The sequence below is a fragment of the Uloborus diversus genome, chromosome 7 (assembly GCF_026930045.1).
Source record: "Uloborus diversus isolate 005 chromosome 7, Udiv.v.3.1, whole genome shotgun sequence".
NCBI lineage: Eukaryota > Metazoa > Arthropoda > Arachnida > Araneae > Uloboridae > Uloborus > Uloborus diversus.
Genome location: NC_072737.1, coordinates 90,812,247 through 90,839,758, shown reverse-complemented (window position 1 = coordinate 90,839,758; position 27,512 = coordinate 90,812,247). Strand labels below are relative to the sequence as shown.

Below are 27,512 nucleotides of genomic sequence, written 5' to 3'. Positions count from 1 at the left end.
ACCTTAACAAATTGAATCGGAAAATGCAAGGACAAGGAGAGAATTTGGGTTACATGTATGCACAAGCTAAACGGGTTTAAATCAAAAATTCAGCTGTGGAGAGAAGTAGATCGTGGCTCATTGGACATGTTCAAACGGACCGTCAGCATGGTATGTGAAGGAAATGGCATGGAAGAAAAGCTGCCGAATGTGGTGGCAGAGCATTTAGTCATACTTCAGGACATGTTTAAGCACTATTTCAAGAATACTGACAAAGAACAGTATGACTGGATTCGCGATCCATTCTCTTCATCTGCGGATGCATCATTTGAAGACCTTTCTTTGAAGGCGCGAGAAGAATTTATGGACCTCAAGAGCGACCGTACTCTTAAACTTGGGTTGAGCGAAGTGTCTCTGGTCGAATTCCGGTTGCTGGTTAAGAATGAGTATCCCACCATCTCTTGTCTTGCTATTGATGTGCTGCTACCATTTTCAACGACATATCTTTGCGAACTCTGCTTCTTAGCCTTCAGACTTATAAAAAACAGCAAGAGAACATCTCTAAAGAGCCTGGATCAAGAGTTTTGTGTAGCTTTTTCCAGCATAGAGGCGAACATCAAACGTCTTTGCTCCTCAAGGTAGACTCAAGTGTCTCATTAGTGTCAAACGGAAGTTAGGTGCTTGGTTTTAATTTCTTGCTTTCTTCTTTCTTGAAACATTATTTGATAAATCGTTTAACTGCACTGCACGCTTTAATGACATGTTTTACAGAAATGCTTTGAAACATATGAAGCATAATTTTCTGTTAAGTCTGATGTAGGTAGTTTTGTTGTTTATTATCAACCTCAATGCATTCGAAATATTTTTACTTTCTAAATAAATTTAAATACACTACATTAGTTATAACCGTTTTATTCATATGAAAAAAGTCCACCTCCCCTCGTCTTTTTACCTGTGAATGATAAAAAGATTTACATATTACCATTGCGAAATTAAGTTCAGTGTGCCCCGTTGATTTAGATTTTTTTTAAGTGTGCCGCAAAGTAAAAAAGGTTGAGAAGCACTGCCGTAGTTGATAATGTAGAATTGATCTTTGATTTCATAATTGTAAATAGCTGTTGTATATAGGTTCTGGTATTAATTAAAATTTCCTTATGAGTGCTAATTGGAATCGTTCGTTGAGTGACAGGGTCTTTAGTGTCAATATCAGAACCCATCGGATCCCACAGTACTAGTAATGAAGTATTGATTTAGCGAAATTGTTACTTTTGTTTATTCTATTTATCATATATTTTGTGGTGTAAATATCGAGAGCGTTATACTAATATATATTTGAACGTTTCGTTTTCCTAAGCGTAGTACATGTGTCCTCTGATGCAAAACTTATATTCAATGCCTATTAACATTTAAAGTTCTGATAATTTCGTTTTAAAACTACTTTTACAAATACAACTACTATGTGTGGTTAAAGAATACGTTACTGGTTTGACTGCAAGGCAAATTCAAAGTTTCATACTTGCTACACACATTTTCTTTAGATGAAAAATATGCAAATGAATTTCATGCCATCATTTAAAAGAATACCAATAAGAAATACAACTTTAAGAATAAAATCAAACACTAATTTTAAACATGAAGGTTAAACATGCGTCTTCAAACAATTTAAAAAAGACTTGAAAAAAAAAATTTACAAAAGATCTTACTTGTCATGAAATTGTCTCAGCTTGTGAGTCCAGAGAGGGAGAGAAACCGAATGATTCTGAAATCCCTCTTTAGAACAACGAATAGAGACGCTCTAGAGATAAGATCAACGAAGAATTTTTTTACGCATTTCGGCCGATTTGGATGATAACATGAGCCCTTTTTAAAAATGAGAAAAAAAAGTCGAATTTTCGAAATGGCAGACGATGTTTTAACAAAATCATTCAGATGCAAGAAACTGAATTTATTTTCTAAGCTACTAGAGCGGGGCAAATCTTGAAACAGCCGCCCCTAGCTATCTCTCTCGAAATTTTTTCACAAAAAAAAAAAAAAGAAGATAAATAAAAAAAATTAACTCTAATTTGAATTCCGAAACTTTGAATTCAAATTATGTTTTTCGCAATCACGAGTTGCGACAAGACTCTACTGTTTTGAGATATTGTTTCTAGAAATGGCTCCCCCGCCCAAGCATGTCCCTCCTCCTGGGTGCTTACGTGTATATAGTTGTGTGTGTAGGCTTACGTGTGTGCACGTAGGCGTGTGTATGTGTGTAAAGGCGTGCGCGCGTAGGCGGCTGTGTATGAGCATGCGTGTGTAGGACGTGGACGCCCCGCAAAAGTGGATTCCGGTGGACAGTGCTCAGGACTAGCCGCGCCGCCGCCGGTGGACGGTGGTGCTGCAGGCCTGGTCCAAGCTGAAAAAGGAACCGGAACATCAAGGACTGTCAAGTGAGAACAATAAGCAATCGTGATTGCTCAAAAAAAAAAAAAAAAAAAAAAACATCTGCGTCTGGCGATGGACCCTTAGGACCCTTTTCATTTGAATGCTGGCAAGTTGCATTTAAAAGATATTTTCGCAATCCGAATTGCGATCGCATCTTAGCACGTCAGTAGTGCGATAGCACGTTCTTCATCGGTTAGTTTTCGTCGAAGCATGACAAAACTATAAGATATAAACCAACCTAAGGTAAGGAGGAAGTCGGGAAGGTGTAAACCAACTCCCTGATTTCGTATATAAATTTGACTCCATTGTGTTATAATATTATATTGGGGATATTTTGATAGTTGAAATTGTAACCCTAACTCCAGTGGATTAACCATAGACTAATAATAAGAGTCTAATAACTCTTATTATTAGTCTATGGGATTAACTCTAAACTCCAGTAGCTAGGGTTCATAATTGACCGCTTTTTCGTTTCTTCATTTCCTTGAAATGACACAGTCTTACCAGTAAAACAGTTAAGTTACTGAATCGAGTTCAGCCTTGTCACGACAAAGCCTTTCGCTGCATGTTAAACATTACCAAAAGACATTATCAAATTATCATGCCGAGGCGCGAGTTTCATTTTCGAAACACGCGCGTTACTCGATCTTGGCTATTATATACTTGGCTATTATATTAGTTGTTTATTATATACAACACTAATTCCTTAAAAAGGAATTAGTGTAAATCTCATTGAAGATTCTTTAGTCAGATTTCGGACTGCTTTCAGGTAAAATATATTTTGCTTTAAATATATAAACGAACACATTGAACAAAAATTCCGTTTTCGAGTGAAATTTCAGAAAGTTTCTATTCGCTTGAATCAGAAAATCGAACCCTTTTGAAAAGTTTTCTAACATGCTCCAATCTGATCCTTTGTTTTTTAGAAAAAAAAGTGAAAATTGGTATTTTCCGCTATTATTCATTTCAAAAATAAATAAATAAATAAATAAAATAAAATAAAATAAAGCTTTTCCAAATGCCAACCTTGTTAAAAATCTTTGGTTCTTAGACATCCTGAAAAATGTTTAACAGTTTCCTGTTTTTTGAAAGATCTCAAAGAAATTTTAAAATTTCTATCCAAACGATTCAGATTGCAATATGCGCTCGTTTGTTCCACAAATTTGTAAATAGTGAGTGCTTCATTTGTTTAAATGATTTACTTATTTTTTAGTCTGAGCTCCTATTTGATGGTAACCGCTTAACAGCCGGTATTGGTGAGAGCAGCATCGATAAAAAGAAGTGAGGAAAAAACTCCCACCAGTTGATCAACGTCATTTCTAAATTTTTTCTCCATTGAAAAATGTCCATTGATTTTTAAAAATTCATCCTCATCAAAAATAATCGAGGATTCTCAATTATTCTAAACTTTTGAATTTCCCTAAATTACATTTTACCATTTAGTCAAAATTTTGTCAAAATATTTTGTTTTCGGAATTTTTACATAACAAAATAACGAATGAAAAAGTTTGCATTCGAAGTTGAAGTTAACTTAGTCCAATTATCTGCAACGGCATTCCAACTTTCTTCAAGACATTATAAAAAATAAACGTTTTAAGTTTCATTGCCAGAAATATTTAGCGCACCAGAGTTTTCAACCAAATAATAATAATAATAATAATAATAATGATAATAATATGCTTTATGCAAAATAAATATTATTCAACTTACTTTCAAGCACTTAAAAAAACAGCCAATCAAAGCACTGCTAAACTTGAAAAACATGATCGATTAAGTAATACAATCGTTATTTATACTGAATTTTCATCAACAATGTTTTATCACAGAGTAATAATATACATTTCAATCAATCACCGCAGCTCAAGATCAGAAATTCCAGCTCAGATTCTTTATGAGAAGTATAATTTAAACTTTAATGAAGACTGAAAATAAGTAAGCCTAACTTGAAGCAATTCAGATAGTCATCTAAGTAATCAGCAGAAAACTTACAAAAGCAATAGAAAAATGAGAAAAACGTGTAGTTAAGTCATGTGAATGATATGGGCTGCACTACACGTCCTGTCGGCACATGATAATTTATATATGAGGCAGTAAGAAGCAAAGGGATGTAAGTGAACATTTTCAAGTTTTGAGTAAAACGCGTTTAAAGATGATGTCCTAGGTAGGTTTTTATTGAAAAGATTTTCTAAATCATGTTCTGAAACAGAACCTGCAAGGGCTACTAGTACCACCTCTTGCCCCAAGACAGAGGAGAGGTTCACCTAACATGAGTACTGGTTATTTTCAAATTTTTAATTTTGTCACTTGCATTCCTTTGCTTCTCACTGTCTCATATGATGAAACAAGTTTTTGATGTAGAACATAGTAGATAACGCCCAAATTTGCAATTCAAATTGATTCGTTAGTGAGTACTTTGTAAACGATATTCTGCCAACAGAATAATATATTGTTACAAATTCTGTAAATAGTAATTATTTTTGTGATTAATTTGTTGTAATCTAGCTAAATTCAGCGTTTATTCCATTATCTTTCATCTAAAATTATTTTAGTATCGTAACCCGTAAATAGTTTCTTGTAATGTACATGCATCCTCCTAACATTCGACTAAAGTATACGGACCTCCCATTTCTGAACGATAAGGTTTGTGAAAAAGGAAGATATGAAAAATTTGTAGAACTTAGTAGGATTTTCTAAATATTTTTTCGCTCGATATAAAACGCTGGGCGTCTTATGAATGAGAGTAAAGTCAGTTGTGCTTTTTAACTGTCTGAGATTCGTCTGGGCCGTTGTTATGTTTATCGTGAGGCATTTTGCGCTGTGTTTTTGCATATTTGGAAGTAAATACGTGTGCCATCGTTGCGTTTACGGTGTTATTTGATATTTGCTTAATTGCTGAAGATTGATTTAGCAGTTGTAACTACATTTCCTGTACATAGCTGTAAATAAATCTTCTGTGCTTTTCTCAAGAACTGTATCATCATTCAAAGAAAGTTTGAAGTTGTATCACGAACTCTTAACAATATCCATCAAACGGGGTTCGCTCTTCCGATACTAATACTAGAAAAATACAGGGTGACAAGAAATAAATTAGATATACACATAATGCATTATAATTTTAATGCTAATGAAAATATTACGACCAAACTTGAAAATAAATATGGATACATTATTCCATCCAGTATATTAACAAATTTTCAATGTGGTTAGCCTTAATACAGAGTTTTAAACGCGTCACAAGATTTTCAGCTATGAGCTGCAACTCACTTCCTGATACTTTATCCTATTCCTACTTGCATAAGATTTTTTTAGGGATGCCAAAGTTTTATGAGGTTTAGCACACACCCGTGTCTAAAAGACATTCTTGCATTGTTGAATGGCGTCAACGACCCCAATCTGGGATGCTTTAGGGTAAGATACGTGCTAGTGGAAAACACCACTTTGTTTTTCGTGAAATACCCCGCCAGCTCAGTCATTTCCTGCCGAGGACTGCAATTTCGTGCTTATTAGCACTCATCAGTCCGGTGTAGGAAAGTGACTGAGCTGGAGATGGAAAACCTCTAAAGGAAGCCAAGAGTGCCAAACAAACTGGTAGCTAATATAGAATTAGCACGGACCAGACAAGTGACTGAAGCAAGGGTTCGGTTCAACTCGTAGATTGAAGACAAGGCATGGTATATTCAGTAAATTACCGCCCATTAACCAGGGCTAAAGCAGAAATACGTGAAATACACCGCCAGCTCAGTCATTTCCAGCCGAGGACTGCAGTTTCGTGCTTATCAGCACTCATCAGCCCGGCATAGAAAAGTGACTGAGCTGGAGATAGAAAACCTAGCACGAAACTGCAGTCCTCGGCTGGAAATGACTGAGCTGGCGATGTATTTCACGTATTTCTGCTTTAGCCCTGGCTAATGGGCGGTAATTTACTGAATATAACACTTGTTTTTGTCGATCAAGGGATATAGATTATGCAAGAAATATTTTTTAGGAGAATTTTTATTTTGCCAAATGAAACGAGTTTTACCGAATGATAGAATGTGAGCACACACCCATACTAAAAGAGACATGTGGAGCCATAACAAATTTGCTTAAAAGTCGCAGCTTTGCAATGCAAACCAAAATATTTTTCAAGTAATAATAATAGCGGTACAAATATTTTTCAGATTTTACAGGAACTAAGAAAAATATTTTTACTTACTTGATGCTTATGGGCAATACATTAATCTTTTGTTCAACATATTTGACGAAAACAGAGCTATCTTCATTTGTGGATCCTTGCGCTTCTAAAACTCTGCAAGTTCAAGAACTTTCCAATTATTTTAAATGATATAACATGATTTTGAACTAATTTTAACTCCGATAAAGAAAACTCATCGATTCACTATCGAAGCGATGAACACCCACAAAGCACTGAATTTCAAGAGCATCGAATATTAAGTCCATTGCATCAATTGAATTATAAAATTTCATTCATTTTGGTGCATTGGTGAGACGCAATGGACAAAGAAAACATTAGTCTTTCTTAATCACATTTGACAGCTCGACAATGACTGAAGAAGAAAAGGACAGAATCACCATTCCTTAATGCATATTTTCTTTTGGACGTTTTAGCTGATTAATTTTTTTAATTTGACGGAGCACATGAGGAAGTTCAAATGGAATTAGAAAAACAAAACATCCAGTATCAGCAATAGTATCTTATGAGTAGGAAGAAATCTAGCAGCGTTACTCTCCCTTGTACAACTGTTTATTTACCCAAATTCCACATCTGATATCATCCCTGGAAAAGCAAAATAAATTGGAAAAGCAAGTTTGTGCCAGAAACCGTTCGCCCGAAAAATATCGCAGCATAGTGTGAGTTAAGTTCCGGAGGAACTATGTCAGAGAGTTATTTCAGTAAGAGGAGCTTAAACTAATTTTCCTTGGGAGGGGAAAGGGAAAGAAAGCCGATGAATATATTACAATACCCGCATTTAACTCAATGTCACCGAGGTTTTTTTTTTTTTTTTTTAATTTTTGAATGATATTGAAGCAATCAATTTAAATTACCTAATTTTCAGGCCAAGTCATGTTAGTAACGTTCATTCAATAGATGAGAGTCTAACTTTAAATAATAATAATAATAATAATAACGTCGTGGGTTTTTTTTTTTTTTTTTTTTGAGGAATGAAGAATTGCTTACTATCCCCAAATGACCAAAGTTGACGTTTCTCTGATTTTTTAGATTACCATGGCAACGAGAATACGTTTAGCTCATTGTTTTCCTAATCATTAAGAAGAGAAATTTTCGTCGCCATGGTTACAAATCGTTTGCGTTCATTCAAGGTTCAACTTAAGCATAAAACTGTGAAGCCGGTCTGTGAACTCCGCTGTCCACTGACCTCCGCGGTGAGCGGCACCACTCCTACACATGCCTACACCATTGAAAAGAGATAAAATGTAGGGAGTGAAGACTTTCATCCATGAAGATAAGACCCCAAGTCACGTGATAGATTTTAAAGAAAAGCATTGGCAGAAATCAGATATTTTTCGCTAGTTTCACGCAATACGTGTCAACCGTTTGTCATTGCTGAGTGACGTGACTTGATTTGACGTGACTCCCTCCATTTAATAATTCCTGCTCTATGGCCTACACACAAACACACACCTCGCGCCTACACACACACATACACGCCTACACACACACACGCCTACACACATACACGCCTACACACACACGCCTGCACACATACACGCCTATCACACATCACACATGCACGACTATCACACATACACGCCTATCACACACACGCCTATCACACATCACATATGCACGACTATCACACATACACGCCTATCACACACACGCCTACACGCACGCACGCACACACACACACACACACGTACAAAAACATAATTTGAAATCAAAATGTGAAAAATCATTTTTTTTTTTTTTTTTTTGCACATAAATAGGAAAATTTTGTCTCAAATTAGTAGCTTGATTTCAATACTTCTGTGTCAAACATTGGAACGTATATTCAGTAAATTACCGCCCATTAGCCAGGGCTAAAGCAGAAATAGGTGAAATACACCGCCAGCTCAGTCATTTCCAGCCGAGGACTGCAGTTTCGTGCTTATTAGCACTCTTCAGCCCGGCATAGGAAAGTGACTGAGCTGGAGATGGAAAACCTCTTAAGGAAGCCAAGAGTGCGAAACAAACTGGTAGGCTGCTAATTCTATATTGGCTACCAGTTTGTTTCGCACTCTTGGCTTCCTTAAGAGGTTTTCCATCTCCAGCTCAGTCACTTTCCTATGCCGGGCTGAAGAGTGCTAATAAGCACGAAACTGCAGTCCTCGGCTGGAAATGACTGAGCTGGCGGTGTATTTCACGTATTGGAACGTATGTTTTTTCGACTCTACAAAGTTCGACATATCTACTTCTCGTACTTGGATAGGGGGTTGTGCGAGTCTTGGATGGTATACAGAGGTTGAAGTGGTATCGATAGATAGCAGTATACGTGCCAATTGCAGTGTAGCAATGGCATGTCGCTGCGACCACCGTCATATGTTTTTGAGGAGTGTAGGAAAACGTTGGACAAAACTGGATCCCAAAATGTTTTTGTTTTTTCCTAAGCTGCTACCTGAATAAAATTGCTTCGATGTTCTTTAGTTCTGTTCAAAAATATTTTTTAGTGTGGACAATAATTTGGAGGGTAAATAAATTATTTTTTTGAAGTATACGAGTACCTGGTTTATCCGACCTGGTGGAATACATAAAAGAATAATTTAAAAAATGTTGTACAACTGAAACATTTATTTAGAACAACAAATTGATACAGAGGCCCTCCTACACTGAGGAACAAATGTGATTTAAAAAAATTAGTCAGTTAAGTTCAATTCAGATTTGAAAGAAGCTTTAAGAATAGAAATGACAAAATTTCGATCGTGCTCTTCTGCATTGCTACCGATTTCATGTCTTCTAGAGATTGTTACCTGGCGTACAATTCATTACGAAAGATAGAGCTTCGTTACTCCCCGTTTTCTTCGTTTGATGGCGAGGAATCGGTTTTTACTCTCTGGCTAATTTTGCGATTTCCACCGGCAACTCAACTGTGACTAAATCTACTCATATCGCGATTTCCGCGGGCATACTGTAACATTGCCCCCCCCCTTCCTAAGGACTGCACGTCCCGAGCAGTACAATCCCCAGAAAGGGTGCCAAACTTCTATCACATGTTCACAAATACACACATTAAATAATAACCAATAATGCATAGGAAACACAATAATAACAAGAAATATTACTAAACATTAAAAGCAAAAAAATTATCTACAACTTTTATGTTATCAACCATGGTTGTTTACGTAAATACTCATGAGCTATGGCCATAGTATGGGGCTAACCGATCATAATGTACAATCCTAGGTTTTGCATTAGGTGATTTTTGGATCCTCACTACGACGTCATTCAGTCGGTTAAGGACTTTGTAGGGTCCATCCCAATGCGACTGCAATTTGGGTGACAGACCTTTCCGTCGGATGGGATTCCATAACCAAACCTTGTCGCCTTCGTTGAATTCATGTCCAGTAGACCTTGTGTCGTAACGGGTCTTCATCTTCTCCGCCGCGATGTTGATTCGCTCTCGTGCGAAGTTATGAACGTCTTCCAACCGGGCCTGGAGATCCTGGATGTACTCCTCAGGCGATGAAGGCGCATCCGGAGGACGACCGAAGACGAGATCACAAGGTAGCCGAAGCTCACGTCCGAAGAGCATCCGACATGGGGCATATCCGGTAGTCTCGTGGACAGCACTGCGGTAGGCCAGCAGGAACAAAGGTAGCTTTTTGTCCCAATCCTGTTGATTTCTGGATACCATAAGCGAGAGATTATTCAGGATTGTGCGGTTAAATCTCTCCACCATGCCGTCCGATTGTGGGTGTAGTGGTGTTGTCCTAGTTTTCTCAATTCCGAAAATTTGACATAGGCCCTTAAACACAGCAGAGATGAAATTCCTCCCTTGATCGGAATGGATCTGCAAAGGTGTTCCATATCTCGAGATCCAATGATGGACTAGAGTCTCTGCTACGGTGGTAGCTTCTTGATCTGGAATGGGATATGCTTCCGGCCATTTGGTGAAATAGTCGATGGAAACAAGAATGTATTTGTTCCCATCAGCAGTTTTTGGTAGAGGACCAAGGATGTCGATCCCAATTCGTTCGAAAGGAGTTCCAACGTTGTACAGATGTAGCTTCCCTCTGCTTCTTTTCTTCGGTCCTTTACGAGCAGCACAGGCGTCGCAAGAATGGCACCACTTTTCCACGTCATCCTTCGCCTTGCTCCAGAAGAAACGCTCCCGAACTTTATTGAGGGTTTTCAAGACACCAAAATGTCCTCCGGTCTCACTACTAAGTATTTCTTTCAGAACATCTGAAATCCTTGATCGGGGAAGTAGTAACTGCCACCTAGATGTTTTGCCGTCGTCAGATTCCCATTTTCGGTGTAGCACGCCGTTCCGTAAATGGAGCGAGTTCCATAAAGCCCAGTATCTTTTTGTTGCAGGACTGAAGATGGAAACGTCCTGCCTGCTAGGTCGCCGACTGTCACTCTCCATGAACTCCAAAATTGGTTTCAAGTCGGGGTCTTCAAGTTGATCTTTTCGAACTTGGTCGTCACTCCATGGATCAGGTTCTGGTGATGTTGGAGTCACTGTCACCTGATAGGCAGTAGGGCTTGTCGTTCCATACTGTTTCTCGATTCGGGAACAATAGTTGCAGTTCTCAGGACAGGGTCTCCTTGATAAAGCTTCTGCATTGCCATGATACAACCCTTTTCGGTGCTTGATCTCCATGTCATATTCCTGGAGCCGCTGTATCCACCTGGCTATCTGGCCTTCTGGATTCTTGAAGTTCAAAAGCCAAGTTAACGAGGCATGATCTGTCCGAAGCAGAAATTTTCGGCCGTAGAGGTAATGATGGAAGTGTTCTACAGCTTTCACTATGGCCAGTAACTCCTTTCTGGTGACGCAGTAATTTTGCTCTGACTTTGATAAGCATTTGCTCCAGTAAGCGATGACATGTTCATTGCCGTCAATTTCTTGGGATAAAACAGCTCCAATGCCCTCGTTGCTCGCATCAGTGTCCAGGATAAAGGGTTTTTCAAGCTGAGGATAGGCGAGGATAGGCGTTGATGTTAAAGCCTCCTTCAGTCGTAGAAATGCATCTTCGCAGTCTTTGGACCATTCAAACTTTTGCTTGCTCTCCGTCAGCTTATGCAAAGGTCGTGCAATGTTGGAAAAACCCTTCACAAACTTCCTGTAGTACGTGCAAAGCCCCAGGAAACTTCGCAGCTGATGGATGTTTTCGGGACGACTCCATCTCTTGACCGCAGATACCTTTTCTGGATCGGTTTGTACACCTTCAGAAGAGATGATGTGACCAAGGTAGTTCACTTCCCGGCGGAACAAATTACATTTGGACGGGCTTAACTTCAGATTGGCTTCCTTAAGCTTTTGCAGCACCTTCCTAAGATTTGCCAGATGTTCTTCGAAACTGCGTCCCACGATGATGATATCGTCTAAGTAGACCAGACAGGATTCGTAGGAAAGTCCTCTTAACACTGTCTCCATAAGACGCTCGAACGTAGCTAGTGCATTGCAGAGGTCGAAGGGCATCACTTTAAACTGCCATAAGCCTTGTCCAGTTGTAAACGCTGTCTTCTCTCGGTCATCAGGGTGTATCTCAACCTGCCAGTAACCACTCTTCAAGTCCAGGGTCGAAAACCACTTGTGTCCGGAAAGAGTGTCCAAGGTGTCGTCTATCCGTGGAAGAGGGTAACTGTCTTTCTTGGTGATTTCATTCAGCAGTCGGTAATCGACACAAAATCTGGTGGAGCCATCTTTCTTTCGGACCAAGACGATGGGAGAGGCCCAAGGACTGGATGAGGGTTCGATTACATCATTATCCTTCATCTCTTTCAGGAGGGTCTCAACCTCTTCCTTCTTGGCGAACGGTAGTCGTCTTGGATGCTGTTTAATAGGGAAGTGTTCTCCAGTGCAGATCCTATGCTGCGTTAAATTCGTACGGCCAACATCTTCCGATGTAGAGGAAAACAGATGCTTGAAGTCGTCCAGCAATTGTTCCGCAGCAGTTCTTTGATCTTTCGATAATGACGCACTCCCAATTAACTTCGATGTCAAGGACTCGGAAGACACAGTCTCGGGGGAATTGATTCTTCTAATGATGCAGTTTACTGGAGTACAAGTTGCCAACACTTCACCTTTTCGGATATTCCTTGGCCTTTCACTCACGTTGGCGACTCTCACAGGAATTACATCCTTAGAAAAGTCCACAAGCGTAGATGCTACCAGCACTCCTTAGGCTATTGCTTAGGTTAGGGTATTCAATGAGTCCAAATCGAAAACTATTGCTTTCTTCAATGGAGCCAGGTATTAATGATTCTGACCTTGAGGGAATAGATAAATCTGTTTGGGCTATTATTTGATGAGCGGATTTTACATCATTTCAACGTTGAAGATGGCTATGTCTTCTCTCATCGAGTGCAGTTCATTAGTCTTGAAGTCAAGGGTGAAGTCGTATTTCTTTAAAAAGTCCAATCCGAGAATGAAGTGGTCCGTGATATCCGCAACGAATGCCGTATGACGGTAGGTGGCTTTCCCAAACACTATTTCCAAGTCCATTTTACCCTCAATCTCAATTTTGTCACCTGTCACAGTCTGGAGACTTACGCGTGGCGATGTCCACAACAGTTTCAATCCAAATTCACGAGCCACATCTGTCCTAACGATTGTCACATTGGCTCCAGTGTCGACAATCAGTTAGCAAGGATTCCCATTTACATGGGCGTAAAAGAAAAGTCCATCACTGCCACTACTAGTAGAGGAAATCCGCATTGGTGGAGGTGATTTCTTTCCCTCGCGTAGCTTGGCGAGCAGGACAACTCCTTCGCAGGTGCCCTTCACTACCGCATTTCCAGCACTTCTGCTCTTGTTTCTTTTGGGCTGTTATGCTTTTCAGATGTCTTGCCAAGTCACCGAGTTGTCTCTCAAGTTCAGCGAGATGGGACGACCTGGAATCAGACTCATCAGCTTCCTGAATCCGGATTAGATGGCGATCCACACGGGTTGCTTCTTGGGCGGCCTCGTATCTCATCGCATATATTAAAGCGGATTTCAAGTCGTTTACATTCGCCATCCGGAGGGCCTTCTGGATCTCAGGATTCCGAACTCCGTCGATGAAGTAGTTGAGTGCCAGGTTGTCTCGAACATCCGCAGGACAGTCGCAAAAAGCAAGATGCGACAGTCTCTCGATATCCGCCGCTAGCTCTTGCAGGTTTTCCCCGGTTTTCTGGAAACGGGACTTCAACTGCAGTCGGCTGAAATCTTTCTGGCACTTCTCACCGAAACGAAGCTCCAACGCAGATGTGAGGGCGGCGAAATTCAGGCGTTGGCTGTCCGGAAGGGTCTGGAGAATGTCCGCTGTGTCACCTCTCAGGGATGCTGTAAGATGACAGGCCTTGGTAACAGAGTCCCATCCGTTCGCTTCCGCCACTATCATGAATTGAGTTTTGTAAACCTGCCACGAAGTTTTCCCAACAAATGTGGCAAGTTTAATGGACGGTCGAGCAACAGATGTGGGAGCGCCAAACTGCACAGAGCTGCTTTCCGCGGTCGCCAATCTCCTTTTCATGTCTTTAATTATTTCTTCCTTAAATGAAGTAAATTTCTTGTCTTCTTCTTCCAACTTATTTTCCACATTGCCGATACGCTCTTCCACAGTATCAAATTTTTCTTCCAGAGCATCAACTTTATCTCCCATGGCGGTTAGTTATTCTCCATCATGGCTTTCATCGACGTTAGGTCACTTTTTATTTCATCTTGACTTGTAGTAATTTTAGCAGTTAAATCACTATTTAACTGCTCTTGGTTAGTCGCCAATTCATTTTTCCATTGTTCTTGGTTAATCGCCAATTCATTTTTCAATTGTTTTTGGTTAGTCGCCAATTCATTTTTCAATTGTTCTTGATTAGCCGCCAAACTTTCGTTCAAGTCACTTTTCACAGCATTAATTGCTTCCAGAAGTTGTTTTAATTGGTCATCCATTGCGCGAGTAATCACCATAAACAAATAAAGTCCCAAATTCAAAGTCTTTATGAAAAAAATGCCTAAAGTCACACTTACTCCATGAAAGTCCAGAAGAAGCCCCACGTTGGGCGCCAATTGTAACGGATTCGGTGCGACTTTCACTTTCTTCAAATAAAGACACAGTTCTTGATAAAAACACAGGAGCTTTATTTACACTATGTACAGGAGAAATCGTTAACAACTGCTAAATTAATCATCAGCAATTAAGCAAATATCACTCAACACCGTAAACTTAACGGTTACACACGTATTTACTTCCAAATACGAAAACAACACAGCGAAATGCCTCGCTACAAACAGAGCTAATACGCTCTCAGTACAAATTCTCAATCGAAACTAAACTTTTTATCCAGCGGGACGCTTTTATGAACATCAAAAGATATCTCTCAAATATTCTACAAATTTCCAAATGCTTCTTGAAACGCGTAGACCATTATCAAATTTTATCAATGAACAAAAAAAGAAATAGGGGGATCGTATACTTTAGCCGAATGTTAAGGGGTTGTATATTCATTACGGGAAACTATTTACAGGTCACGTTACTACAATAATTACTATTTACAGAATTTGTAACAATACGTTTCTTCCTATATTGAGGAGTGCATCCCCTTTTCCCTCCGTTTAGTCACTGAAATAAATTATGTACAGTATTAGACTTTTAATTAACGTTTTGGCCACAAAATGACCTTTAGTTGTCCACTAAATTGCGGCATTTGAAGGATTCCTGATAGCGATAAAAAGTGGTTGTCCCGGAAGACGAGAAAAAATTACACAATTTTTGAAGCGATTACGATTTGCAAATTGAGCAGCAAGAGAGTTTTCTCAACATCTTTTTCTTCCGTGTTTTGACAGTTTTTTTTCCCAAGGGACCGTGAACAAATTCCCGTTCCAATTTAGAAAGTGAAGGAGTAAGGATTACTGTCCTAGGCTTTTTCACATGCATTGGGTTTTTTGCACTGGGGGAGGTTTATTTCTATTGGGGATATTGAGAAAGAAGACACTATAGTATAGTTAAACTGGATCCTGTGTGTAGAAGTTGAAGGTTACTGATCATCGGCTTTTAGTGTCTCAGCCTTTTCGCGAACATTGGTTAGTGAAGAAATCTCAGTTTCTGAACACGTTTCAACTCCAGGTTGTCGGTTGTCGAGGCAAAAGGTTGTCAATGATTAAGGATTCAACTTGAGGCCCTTCAGGAGGCAAAGAATTGTCGATGATTGTTGATTCAACTTGAGGTTGTTCAGGCAAAGAATTGATGATTCAACTAAAGGTTAATATGTCTCCCAATCTAAATTGGTTTTCTAATTGTATCTGAGGGTGCGAAGAGGTGATGGTCTGGAAATGCATCATTGTGGAATGTGTAGATCTCGGTTTTCTCAAACCCCTTGACAGCTGTCTGAGGAATCGCTGCACTTAAATATGCAGCTCTGAATAAATGTCCAGTAAATTGTCACAATACCACCAAGGATGATCGATTATTCATTTTATCACTTCCTCTTGGTTGAAGGCACCTAAAGGTGCCACCAGAGACATATCAAGATGAAGCTGCTGTAGGTGGTGTATTGTATATTTGTACTAAGTAGAATACAACGATGCAGAAGCCAATATTTAAACAAAGTCCCTTTTGAAAAGTAATAAAGTTTTTTTTTTTTTTTTTTTGCCTTTCATAATACTATTCTTGCTCTTTGAGTATTAATATTTTACAAGTTAAGCAAAATGTTTTCATCTCACAGAATAAAAAAAAGCTGTCCAAAACCGGGTACTATCCGGTTCTGTCTCACTGCCAAGGTCCTGGTTTTACCCGACAACTCTAGTAATCAGAAAAGAAGTCTTAGCACAGTAGCAACTCCAGAACAAAATTTTGAAAGAGGCTATCCTCTGTGTGTATGATATTTTTGTATGACATTCGCCCTTGATGCTGTTAAAGATATACCCGAAAAGACTTCAATTTCGAGCATTTTCCGGCGAAAAGTTCTAAGCCCGTATGTGTTTTTATGGCTATGAGACATATGACGCCCTTCTCCTCCCCATTCTTATTTGTGTGTGTGTGTGTGTGTGCAATTGTAGGCCTCTGTGAATGACATTAGATGAAGGGATGGGGTTTTGGCACTCCTCCTCCCAGGAAATTTTCGAAATTAAAGTCCTAAAAACGCCAATTGTAGGACTTTCGATGACATCATTGAATTGTGTTCAAAGCTACCACCGGGAAATTTTTCTAAACAGTGTTTCTAAAACTGCATTTTTGGCTGAGCCATGATCGATGATGTCAGCGAGAGAGGGTTCGGGAACTCTCTCACAGCGATTTTCAAAAATTGAAGTTTTAAAAACGCAATTTTAGATTATCTTCGACTATGGTTGGAGGATAACATGGTTCGGGGCTCTCTCCTGGAAATTTTGCGAAACATAGATCCTAAAAATTAAATTGTATCCCACCTTTTATGACGTTATGAGAAAGAATACAATTTTAACTGTTCCCCCTAAATGTTTCGGAATTAGAGTTCCAAAAGCTCAATTTCAGACGCTCTTTGATGGTGTTAGAGAAATTTGGGGGCCCACACAAAATTTTCTCAACCATTTTTTCCTTTTTTATTTTTTAGCTCGCTTTTTTTATTTTTTATATATTTTTTTTAAAATTATTATCATTATTATTTTATTAGAAAAGTTATGTGCTACGCCAATGACACACGCACACACACATACTAAATAAGAAAATAAAATGCAAACAGAATAAAATAAAATAAATATTTTAAATCAAAAATAAATCAATAAATAAACTTTTTTTAAAAACTTAAAAAATCCCCTCCCCTCCATTTTGATGGTGCAACTTGCGCCATGATCCCCCCCCCCTCCGGGCGCCCTTGACCCCTGAAATAATTTGTCTGCGTGCGTCACTGTTTGCAGGTGCAGAAGTCCAGAAATTCATAATAAAATAAATTATCAATGTGAGAATTAAAATTTCTATCTGTATGTCCTCCCTTTTTTGCATACCCAGGATAGTTACCTCGTACCCCAACCTTAGTCACATCATGCTGATGAACGAATAATTATCCGTAAAGATTTAAACGAATCTCGGATGGAGAATCGAGTGAGCGACAGTTCAAGGTGGGCCCTATTTACCAAAACACGAAGAACCCGAGCCCAAAGGGTAACTTTTCTTTTCACTCTGATCTGTTTTCCGCACCATTCACTCATTTATTTAGCTTTCTTTATTTGGCAATCGTCCAGCAGCAAAACACGTGTTCCATTCGAAGCACAAGTTAGCCTCTGGTCGTTTGTAATAAGGGATGAAATCATCTGGTTCCCAGGATCACATTTCGGCGAAATGGTACTGCCGGTGGCAGTTTATGGAAGAAGAAGATAGATTCCTGACGATATTAAAAGGGTTAATTACAGATGAAATAGGGGTGGGGCCGCGGCGTTCCCAGAAGAGCACCTGTGTCAGCTGACGTCAGATCGCCCTCGGCCCGTCTGCGGCAGACTGTTTGGCGACAGATGGATGACTCATAAGATTGAAGTTGTTCGTCCTGGCGGGCAAGCTTTTGAAAGTAATAATGGGTCTTGTTCTTCTGAGAAAAGTTGAACAGATTTTCCTTGGTGCAGGTGTGTTAATTAGGTTTCATTCCATGAAAAGTTGATTCGCGACGTGACACTTTATGTAGTCAATGACTCATCTATGGCATTCATTAGCCAGTGTTTCTCTCAATGGCCATCTCAGCTGAAAATACCTCTTTTTCAATCACTTTCAAAAATTAAATACTATCTGAACAGCTAAAACGATGATAGTTTCTTGATGCTGATGGCATCAATATCAGCCGTTGGAAATGACTAGGGATTGTAATTCCGGTATACCTAATACTGGTATTTTTAGCAACTTTGCAATTTTGAAATACCGGTTTTTGCTGAGGTAAAATACCGGTATTTTCGATATTAGCTGAAAATAATAAATTGTTTAAACTAAAGAATTTTCAATTGAACTTATTAAATACTTACTTATATTTTAAATGTATATTTCTTTTTCCATGATACAGAACCAAAATCAATCTATTGATGTAAAATTTAGCTTCAAAAGCACTAACTACTAGAATATAATTAAACAAAAGTAGCTGAAAGCTTTCAAACTGATACTGTCATTACTAGATTGTGAGATGAATCGCATTTTAGTGCGCTTTCGAACACCAAGTTTTTGGTTTTTCCATTTCCCTGATCCCTAACTTTCCCTTTTGTGAAAGTTAAAATCGAGAGTAATTTTGAATGCTTTTGTCCCGTGAAAAATTTATTCCAATCATATTGAAGTAATACTTTGATTTTTTTTTTTTTTTTCAACTTTACTAAATTTTGACAAAAACATTTTCTTGAAAGCATTACAAATAGTAATTTGTTGTCACCAGCATTGGTTTGTTGTCCTGTCTTGCTGTTTGGCTTTATACTTGGAAGATAATAATTTTAAATTATATAAGTAGTGCCTTAAATTTTGCATAGAGGTAAAACTTAATCAATTGAAACATACTTTGAGATACTTACACAATTATAATTGTAAAGAATTTTGAAGGGAAAAAAAGCGAAAACGAATAAGAGAAACTAACAAGATCAAATTTAGTCAATTGTATCGTAAATTTCAAACCAAACTGCTAATGAAAAGCAAACACAAACCTCTCCTGAAGAGACAATGATGTTAATATGGGAAAGTATCGTATCTCGGAATCAACATTTATGGACAGCCCCTTACCGAGAAATCGGACGGAGATTTGCAGAACTACGTATATGCAGTTTGAATTGGTGGACTGAGGACGCGCAGAAAATCAGCACTATACATACTGTTTAAGGAAATTGATAACGACATTGATTTAATTTGAATTTGTTGTTACTGAGGATACCTAAACTACAAAACTGTTAGGCAAAAAAAGAGGACTCTGTAAACCATATGGACATCAATGTCAGTTAGAAAATTGAAACAACGGTCAAACAGAAGGTTTCTGTCCAACTTTCATAATAACAGTCAGCTGACAAATCCGTTAATGATGAAGCTGTTGAAAAACGAGACAAATACGCTCCGAGCTTTAGGTGATGTTGACGTTGATATTGCTGTGACGGCTATCATCAGATGGCAAAATTCTTCGGTAGCTATCATTTGAGAGGAAGTCCGCCTGGTTGTTCTCTTGATAGCCAAATCCCCAACTGATCACCACATTCTGCTGTCAAAATGTATCAGAAATCTAAAATCATACAACATGTATCTAAGGTATATATCAACAGTTCTTCTTCCCCTGATCCGCTGGGGTCATAATAAACTCTCATGGTATGGTGTTCTAACCACAAAAAAGTCTCCCAACGAGTTCCGTTACAGATCATTTATCAAAGTAGCTGCATACATCGACTGATCTCTAACTCTGCGGTACCACCAGGTACACCTGTAATTTGGAATTTAATGATGAAGTATCGGATTGGGGGTTTGGTAGGGAGGAACGATCAACTCGTGCCGAAAATCTCGGAATCAGATGATGCTCCTGACGGAATCTTGAAGATGCTTTTGATCAATTGCTTTTCTACAAGTGACCTTCCGGTCACTTGTAGATAATCACCGTTAAACTAATCCGTCGCAATAAGCTTGCATTGCAAGGGCAGTTGCAACAACAGAATCAAAATATTTACCCAGGACGAAGGAGACGACGATGACATCAATACACTACAATTTCTAAGAACAACTTTTCCACTGCTGGTGACATGACCCTTCCGCCTCAGAATAAAACCAAGATGTCACCTTAAAGATGATATTTTCATTTTCTAATTACTGTTGGTCCATATTCCATATAAACACTTTCAAAATATGATTAGTAATAATGTAATAAAAACTAAAATTATTTACGAAAAGGTACTGCCTGTCAGCTACATTTATCTTATTTCTATTATTAAAATTTTCATGATCATGCCATAGCGTCACATATTCATTTCAGTAAGAATAACGAAATTGAGTGCATGATAGAACTTTATAGTTTTGGTTGCTTGTCAGCTGTGTATCGCGGTGATTGGTCATAGGCTTCGTATTTCTTTGGTATCAGGTCTGAATTTGCAGTTCAAGTGTTCAGCCGGTGGATTTTCAAGACACAGAAAACCGTCAAGGTCCTTATGTGTATGGAGCTAATTCAAATTGCATATACGTAGTTCTGCAAATCTCCGTCCGATTTCTTGGTAAGGGGAGCTGTCGGTTAATGATGTTACACTTTTTTTCAACTTTTTTGACCCCCTCCCCTTTTGTCAAAATTCGTTTTGCAAGCTACTTTTCATAAACATATTCGTATTAAAAAATGCTTGATGTCACACTTCTTACTCTTTCCTTCCCCCTTGTCACAATATCACGCCCCCCCCCCCTTAAACATCATTTGTGTTGTAGTAATCCAAAAATACTTCTTTATTGTCCATCAGGATTGTCGAATTCATTGAGGAAAGAGAAAGTGCGCAGTCCTTTCGAGTCAGTTTGAAATTTGTGAATGGCAAGTGTTCCATTTTTTGCCGTGAAAATTTATGTTTCAAATTCTGTAACTTTTGATTGGTTGAATGAAATGTTACAAAATAGCATACCAAATTGAAGGAAATTTAAAGCTCTACAACTTTGTTTCTGACAATTTTCATGGATACTGATCCTAGGAGGCACTAGGAGCAAATGTTTGATAAAAAGAGGGAATTTTTCCGAAAATCATCAATTTTTCATAACATATACCCAGAAAATTATTGGAAATTTGACAAATATGTATAGCAACAGTTTCGTAGGAAGTTTATTTAGCTTGATTTTTACTTTCTTCTATATCTAATATATAGAAGAAAGTATTGGATTCGTGCAAATTTTCGAATTTCGAATTTTGACGGATTCGAACGTTTTGAGGTGTGCTGAGTCCATTTCGACCATTTTTGGAAAATGTCTGTCTGTCTGTGTGTGTGTGTGTATGTGTGTGTGTATGTATGTATGTGTGTGTGTATGTATGTGTGTCACGTCTGTGTGTGACCAGTTTTTTGTGGCCGCTCTACAACAAAAACTACCGCATGAAATCGAACGAAATTTAGTACACATATGTGCCCCTATGTGAACTTGTGCCCATTAGTTTTTGGCGCGAATTCCTCCAAGGGGGGGTGGAGCAATGGGACGTTTTTCGAGTTACGCGTGCTTGCTATTCCTCAGGAAGTTACTGGCGGAATCAAACAAAATTTGGTCCATATGTTGGTATTAACAGGAACAGGTGCTGATTCAATTTTGGTGTCAATAACTCAAACGGGGGTTGAGCTATAGAACGTTTTTTGTCGTCAATTGTGACTGCTGTATCTCAACAAATAATGAACGGAATGAAAGAAAAATTTATCGGCAAGTAGCCCTTAGTGGGTATAAGAGCTGATTTTATTTTGGTGTCAACAGCTAAAAAGAGGGTAGCGCAATCGCCCGTTCTTTTTTTCCATTGTGAGTGCCCTATCTCAAGAAGTAATGCTACGTTCTGGTTGAAATTTGGAATATATGTGAATCCATATGTAAAGAGGCTTTGGTTCAATTTTGACGCCAATCGCTCCAAGAGGTGTTGATTTTTTTTTTGAATAAAAATAGCTTTATTAATGCAACAATAAGAAAGATAAATCGTAATAGATTGTCGTCTGCGTATTTCCCGTGATTTTAATTGTATGGAAATGATCGGAAATATTATCTCAATGATTTAAAATTTTTAACTGTTGCCATCTTATGTTTGTTAACAAATAAAATATTTGTAATTAATTCAAGCAAGGCTTTTAAAATAACTTTCAATTTTCGCTCTTTGTTTTGCTTTTGCAATAATTCAGACATTGAGATGGTCGTCAAGTTTTTGCATGTGTAATTTTGTTTTCATTGGGAATATTGCTTCCTCGTCAAGCATGGGGAGGGATCAGAAAAAAAAGAAAGATGTAGAAGAAAGTTTCGTGATGGCCACAACATACTAGTTTATTTTAAACTCATTTTCTCCACCGTTTCCTACATTTTCTCGAAAAACCCAAAATTTTCTTCCCCCTTCCCTCGCACTTTTAGCTCACCCCCTAGGGTCGGGGACTTTTAGTAAGTTTACTTACTAACTACTCCCTTACAATATTGTGAAGTCAAAAATTATCGCATATTCCATGCACGCTACACCCCTGTTTTGAGCACTCATTGACTGAACTATATTAGCACTAACTGGCGGTTATTTCATGTATTTCTGCCTTAGCCCTCGCTATAGGGCGGTAACTTACTGAATATGCCTTACCTGCCTTTAATCTTTGAGTTGAACTGAACCATTGCTTCGGCCACTCGTCTGGTCAGTGCTAATTCTATATTAGCTAGCAGTTTGTTTGGCACTCTTGGCTTCCTTATGAGGGCTCCCACCTCCAGCTAAGTCACTTCCTATGTTGTTGAGTGCTAATAAGCACGAAACTGCAGTCCTCGGCTGGAATTGACTGAGCTGGCGGTGTATTTCATGTAAATCTAAGAAGGTTTCTCTGCCTTTATATAGGAGTTTAGTAAGACCTTATTTAGAATATGCTGTTCAGTTTTGGTCTCCTTATTGTAAGAAAGATATTTCTGAATTGGAAAGGGTTCAGAGAAGGGATACTAGATTAGTAAGGGGACTTTCAGATTTAGACTACGATAAAAGAGTTAATATAGGCTTAATATGCATAGCCTAGAGTAAAGAAGAGTCAGAGGGGACATGGTTCAGTTATTTAAATTTATCAAAATGAAAGATGTTAACAGGGTAAATTTTAGCCCAGAAAGCAGGACGAGGGGTCATTGTCTTAAGCTATTCAAATCTCAGGATAACCTGGAAATTAGGAAAAATTACTTCTTTAGTAGGGTTGCTGGCACTTGGAACAGCTTACCAGAGGAGGCGGTAATGAGCAAGGGGGTGGATAGTTTTAAGAGGATCATTGATCTTCATTGGGGACTTTTAAACTGACTAGGACCAGCCTAGCTGGACCAAGAGCCTGTTGCTGGTCGTCACAATTGTATTTGTATTTGCATTAACAAGCAAAATCAAAAATTGCGTTTTTAGGAGTTTAATGTCGAAAATTTCCGGAGAGAAAGAACCCTCGAACTCTCCCATACCTCATTAAGTAGCATCACCAAAGGTGGCCAAAGCTTGACTTTTAAAAATTTCAATGTCCAGGACGAGCTCCTCCTGACTCCATAGCGTCACCAGAGATAGCATAAAATTGATTTGTGAATTGATCAACAATCAACCGAACACGTTTCTAAAAATATAACACTGCTTCAGCCAAAAGACATCATTGTGTGTTGGATGACCGATCAGCAAGGCAACTCGTATACGATTGGTAAAAAACTTCTAGGTGAAATGTCTATTTTAAAAGTTGAAATTAAAATAATATGTGCAACGACATTAATTTGCTGAGCTTAGTTTAACAATGTCATGAAAATGGATAAAAAACCAAGACATACTAATGCCTGTTAAACTTTTTACTTTTCTAGTAATGTTATACATTATATGATGAAAAATTTCGGGACACTTTTAAAAATTCACATTTTTACGGATTTCTCGATAAATAAAAGACCAATTGCTCTGTAATTATTTTTTTCATATAAAAAAATATTCTAGCTGTAATTTCCAAAAACAATTAAGTCTGCTATTCATTTAGGGGACCAGCAACAAATTGAGGAAACAAAAAAAGGTTTTCGATCATTTTTTATTGTAAATAGCTGAGAATAAGCTATAAATTTCAGTAATAAGTTTAAAAACTATCAAGAATTTATTTTTATATTTCCGTGAAAGTATCTCTTATAGCTACGGAGATATGAGCATTTCTTTTAAATATGCCTTTTTTTTTTATTGAGGGTGTTTGGCTTATACACGCAGAGTTTTTCGACAGATAAACAAATTAATTAGATAATACAAATTTAGGTCGTTACATTTCTCAGCTTTAAGTCAGAAAATTTCTGCCGGTAAAATAAATAGCAAAGATGGAATTGGAAGAGTAGTTTTGTAGCGTGACTTTGCTTTTCACAAATAAACCAAACCATGGTCGCCACTTCTGGCGACTGGAACTTGATTTTTGGTAGCCTTTTAAATGAAATGATCGCCAGTTGGCGACCGCTGATCTGAAGTTTTATCTTCCTCCCCAAAGAAGACCTTAAATCGAAATTTATGCATGGCATTTTGAAAAACTGCAAATTTTGTGCAATTGGGAGGATAGTAAACATAGCAAAAATCCCATGTTTTGGAAGTTTTCAAAATTTCCTCAACAAAAAAAATTCTGTTTATTCCTGCGTTTAAACCGGGTTTTTCTCCATTCTTTACATCTCTACGTAAAGTATAAGAGTATTGTCAAAGCATGGAAAAATTTTCGGCGGCTGTCTCTCTGCGAGTCAAAAAGTTCTTTTAATACTGGAAACAAAATATCTCAGGTTATCATACTCAGCTCAAAGCAACTTCAGGATATTTTAAGTTTTGTATAAAATAGCAGTGTAAGCGAAATTATTTTTGCAGAAAATTTAAAAAGAGTCACAAGTGCAAATTTTTCTCATTTTAAAACTTCAGATTACTTAGATTTTGAGTTTGACGTCAAGAACAAAGTTCGTGGGCACCGCTGACTAACAAAAGGTAAACTAAAGTATAACTCTCACTCTGCCAACTGAAAAATAAATAAATAAATAAATAAAATAAATAACTTTCTATTCCTTAAATTACGAAAAAATAAATAAATAAATTTAGCAAATAAATTCAACGCAGGAAGAAATAAAGGAACTGTTAATTTGTTACTTAAAACTTCTCAAAACAGTAAAAAATCATTATTACAAAACCAAAAAATCATAAGTCCAAACCAACCGAAAATTACTTTCTTATATAATGGGTTGTACTTCGGGCATTTCTTAAATGATAATTATAAGTATTTATAAGTATACATTATGCATCAATAAATTTTTAGACGCTTCTAAGATATCTTTCCTTAATTTTATTTTACTTCTAAGATATTGAACAGATTCAACACATTCATCGTGGCAATTGCGAGCCTTCATCCTCTGCGCTAAGATCAAATTGCAGGGATTATGTAAAAACAATGCACCAATTCCTTTAAAGCTATTTCACTTCATTTTATTTCAAAAATAATAATCCATAATAAAAATAATTAATTATCTCTGCAATGATTTCAATAACGTAAAAAAAAATAATAATATTTTAAAAATATTTGCATTAGTTAAGAATTCATCTAACTTGTGATTAACGTTTCCGTATTCAGAAATTTGTAAAAGCATAACAAGGACGGATGCAAGGGAGGGGCGATGACCCCCTCCTTGAGCCGAGATGCAGGAACTCTCCCTCGGCATATTTTCGATACTGAAGTTCCAAAAACGACATTAATAATGCAATGCTTCAGTATGACGCAATAGAGGGATTTTTTTCCCTTTAATTTACTCCCGGAATTTTTTTCAGAACTGAAATCTTAAAAACGTAATTGTAGCAAAAGTTGCACATCTCTTTAATACTTTCGTGATAGGAATCGAAACTATGCACAGGAAGTTTTTTAAAGTTCTAAATACTCATTATTAGACGATCTTAGATAATAGATGGAGCTCGAGGGCTCTCTTCTACAAAGTTTTTTTTTTTTTAATTGAAGCTCAAAGAGGCAATTATAGGACCCATTTGAAGGAAAGGGATGTAGTTCAGTACACTAATTCGAAATATTTAAGAAATGGAAGTTCCAAAATAAATAACTTTTTTTAAGACGATTTTTCATAATGTTAGGGGTGGAGGATTGGAAATTTATAAAAGGTTAAGCATCTGAGATAAATCGCCCCCTCCTTGAACCCTTTCTGGATCCGTCCTTAGCATAACAATGCAGACTGGGGTGCGTTAATCAAGAAAAATGTTGTAGTCGCGTTATCTCGTCCTCATCGTAAAGGTGTTAATTTGTGCATTTCATCAATAAATCAATCATTTCAGCAATCAAAATTAAAAAAACATTATTCACAAATTGTGATAAAAACGAGAAATATTACTTACTCAGAAACGGTTTCGTTGAAGCCATTTTTGAATCCTGCGCCCAGTAGTGACTTGGGATTATGAATTTCGACAATTTTTCATTTTAGTGATGCATTTGGAACAAAGCCAGTTTCACGCTATTTCACATAAACCGCTCAATTGTCCTTCAAAAAATTCTCCAAGATTGCCATCAAAGGGTGCGTCTTGGTGTGATTCGAAACTATTATCCACCAAGTGTTTCCTGCAAAACACGGCCATTCTGTGAAGGTTTTCAAAAGCAATTTTGTAGCAACAAATGGAGCGTTGCAATTAAAGTTCGTGGGACGCAACTAATTTTTGTACAAAATAGTACTTAGTAAAAAGTAAAGGAGTTTATTTTTGTGCCAGAATAATAATCTCAACAAAATAAATGCATAGCTAGCAATAGTATTAATAAAGCTTTTAGAAGTTTTGCATTGATGAAGTTGATTAACCCTGCATCGCCAATTGCGCCATAACACGCGTCTTCAATTTTAATACTACAGTGAAACCCCGATTTTACGTTTCTCAAGGGACTGGGTTGGAAACAAAACGTAAAGTACGGGAAAACGAAAAGTAGGGACATGCATAGAAAGCAAAAATCAAATAGAAAAATAAATAAATAAAGGTCTTAAACATAGGCGGCTGGTGCACGAAAAACGTGGGGGGTCAAAAGAAGTGTAAGAGTTGGGAACCTGGCCGCTGAAGCTGATTTCTCTTTTTGTAAAATTGAGCTATATTACTGCCTTTTAATATTATTGACTTAATTTCCGAAAATGTGGAATATTTGCATCAAAAATCGGGACGGATGGCCACCGTAGACTTTCCCTCCTCCGTTTTAAAATTCCATTCTTACAAATCAAGATAAGAAACGTTCATTCATTTGGGAATTTTTAGTTTTTACTTTCGTAAAGTAAATCAATCCACCCTATAAAGATCATTTTTAATCAATCATTAATTTTTAACTCTGAAAATAGAG

At 37.7% G+C, this 27,512-nt stretch overlaps 1 protein-coding gene across 1 annotated transcript in view; it reads right to left on the bottom strand.

Moving 5' to 3' along the window:
- LOC129226786 (monocarboxylate transporter 12-B-like) overlaps positions 1–26,560 on the bottom strand; it is a 96,121-nt gene extending 69,561 nt beyond the window's left edge. Inside the window, exon 1 of the mRNA XM_054861415.1 lies at positions 26,537–26,560. The gene's annotated coding sequence lies outside the window, so the exon portion shown is untranslated. The remainder of the gene's footprint in view (positions 1–26,536) is intronic.
- Between the last annotated feature and the right edge of the window lie 952 nt (positions 26,561–27,512).